Source organism: Berghia stephanieae, chromosome 2, assembly GCF_034508935.2.
Source record: "Berghia stephanieae isolate SIO BIC M18660-M18661 chromosome 2, UCSD_Bste_1.3, whole genome shotgun sequence".
Taxonomy (NCBI): domain Eukaryota; kingdom Metazoa; phylum Mollusca; class Gastropoda; order Nudibranchia; family Aeolidiidae; genus Berghia; species Berghia stephanieae.
This window is the reverse complement of record NC_088361.1, coordinates 8402733-8405232: the sequence shown is the minus strand read 5'-3', so window position 1 is coordinate 8405232 and position 2500 is coordinate 8402733. Positions and strand designations below refer to the sequence as shown.

Genomic DNA, 2500 nt, shown 5'->3' with positions numbered 1-2500 from the left:
ACTTTCTTTGTTCTTTTCCATTCCTCTTTGTTCCTCGATATTGTTGTAAATTCGGTTTTATTGGCATTGACTTGGAGGTTATATTTCATGAGGGTATTTTGTATGATGTCTATATTTGCTGGTGTTGATCCAATAAAATCGACATCATCTGCATAGGCGATTTCTCTAGGGATTGCATTCTCAATATGAGTCGTTGGTTTTGGAATGACTTTTCGAACTTCTTTCAGAGCGTGTTCTAAGTATATTGTGAACAGAATCGGGCTCAGACTATCTCCTTGGGGGGTCCCGATGTTACTTTCGAACTGCGTCTGTTTTGTGGCCCCGTATATCCTTGGTTGTATCTTTGTGTTGCTGAGGAGAAATCGGATTATTCGGAGCTCGTCTTCGTCAACTATGTCTGTTAGTATCTCCAAAAGTTTTCCTCTGTCGATCGTATCAAAGGCTGCGGACATATCGATTACTTCTATCCTAAGTTATTTTGAAAAACCATGAATAACTTATGAAAAGTTTTCGTTGTCATCAATTCTCCTGAGTTGCATATTGAAAAAAAAATACAATAGCGGACAGTCTAACGCCAAAAATAATTTCTCATAGTTTAAAAAAAAAACGGTATACAAAGAAGATTCTATATCCAAAACTTGTTCAACACTTTGAAAAGCTATAACTACTACAATTTGTATGATCTAGGTCGTCGGGGTTTTTTTTTTTGTTGGTTTATTAGAATTCGTTATTCAAACCGAAGAACATTGGTTTTCCTAAATGACTTAGTATTAAATTATTGTTGTTCCGAATGTTACGAAAATATCTTTTGGCAGAGCCTCATAACATGTTATATCAGATCAACTACTTGAAAATTTTAAAATCCTTAGTTATTAGGAGATAGAAAAATAGTAGTCGCAATAAATAACTTAATAGATCAACAATTTACCATCACAAGGATTAAGTAATATTTCAAAATTCTTTAGATTATGTAGTCTGGTATCAACTTTTATTTTCAATAAGTTTTAACAACTTAGAGATACTCGTGAAGTTCTGAATTTGAAGCCAAAATTTCGTAATTCTACAAATGTTTTGTTGTAGTAGGCATGTCTGATGTGATGTATATTCTCTTCCCCCCCCCCCCTCTCTCTCTCTCTCTCTCTCTCCCCTCTCTCTCTCCCCCCTCTCTCTCTCTCTCCCTCCCCCCTCTCTCTCCCTCTCTCTCCCTCTCCCTCTCTCTTTCTCCTTCTCTCTCCCTCTCTCTCCCTCTCTCTCTCCCTCCCTCTCTCTCTCCCTCTCTCTCTCCCTCCCTCTCTCTCCCCCCCTCTCTCTCTCTCTCTCTCTGTGTGCGTATGTGTATGTTTGTTTGTGGGTCTTTCTACCTCTGTGTGTGTGTGTTTCTCTCTGTGTCTTTCTCTCTCTCTCTCTCTCTCTCTCTCTCTCTCTCTCTCTGTGTGTGTGTGTGTGTATGTGTGTTTGTGTGTCTTTCTACCTCTGTGTGTGTGTTTGTCTCTCTCTCTCTCTCTCTCTCTCTCTCTCTCTCTCTCTCTCTCTCTCTCTCTTCCCCTATTTCAATTCTTCACATTACCGAAAAAAAAAAAAAAACAAAACAAAACAAACAAAAAAACAACCCAATAGAGCGATTCGAATAGAGATGAGTTGCTTAATATTTTACCATTAGACACAGCTGCTTTCGATCCAATGAGCACGGGAAGATTCTTGTTTGTTTTTGAGGTTCTCTTTCATTGACTTCTTTGCATAGGTGATTCTTTCATCACCCGAAACTTCAAGGGTAAGCGATGGAAGCAATTTGATTGCTTTGTTTATTGCTATTAGCAACGCTGCTTATTGCTTTCAAGGTGTATAATTTTTGTAAAGATTAATTGGTTCATTTTGAATGCTGTGAAATAAATTGGCACAGAGAGTTTCACAAGTATCGCATTATATTATTATTTCGTTTCTTTTTAATTTTTATTTCATAATTATGCTGTGCTTCTTAATAAATGTATTTAAAAAACAACAACAACAAAATAAATAAATTTAAAAAAAATTTAAATCACACACACACACACAAAAACACATCTATCTACAAATTTGCATTAACAACATTATAGTTGTGTTTAGGCTAAGTGTCCCCGGGAAAAACGTCAGCTTCATGACCTTCTTTAAGCAAAAGGATCTATTTTAGAAATACAAATTCAGAAGGAAAAAAATCGAATGTAGGAGAATGCACATTTCGATTATGATAAGACGCAAGGGGCGGGTGGGGGGGGGGGGGGGGGCTATGAAGTGAGATATGGCATGGGAATTAAGTACGAGTATTAAAAAATCCATTAATTTGTTGTCGCACTTACTCAAAGCTTCGCATGGCTAGTCACAAATAATGTCATAGGATTAGACTAGATATCGATACAGATTATTCTGTTGTACTCTTATTAAACAAAGTGAATATTAAGCTGTTTTTACGTGAAGTGTTCACAACTGTTTTTGTTGTTGACTGAAGAAGGATTTTGAGTCCGAA

General features: G+C 36.8%; 1 protein-coding gene and 1 long non-coding RNA gene across 3 annotated transcripts in view; one reads left to right on the top strand and one right to left on the bottom strand.

Moving 5' to 3' along the window:
* LOC144964262 (uncharacterized) overlaps window positions 1-1786 on the bottom strand; it is a 44288-nt gene extending 42502 nt beyond the window's left edge. The window contains exon 1 of the long non-coding RNA XR_013643790.1: window positions 1655-1786. This is a non-coding gene — a long non-coding RNA (uncharacterized LOC144964262). The remainder of the gene's footprint in view (window positions 1-1654) is intronic.
* LOC144964261 (repulsive guidance molecule A-like) overlaps window positions 1-2500 on the top strand; it is a 110472-nt gene that overhangs the window by 60908 nt on the left and 47064 nt on the right. The window lies entirely within an intron of this gene.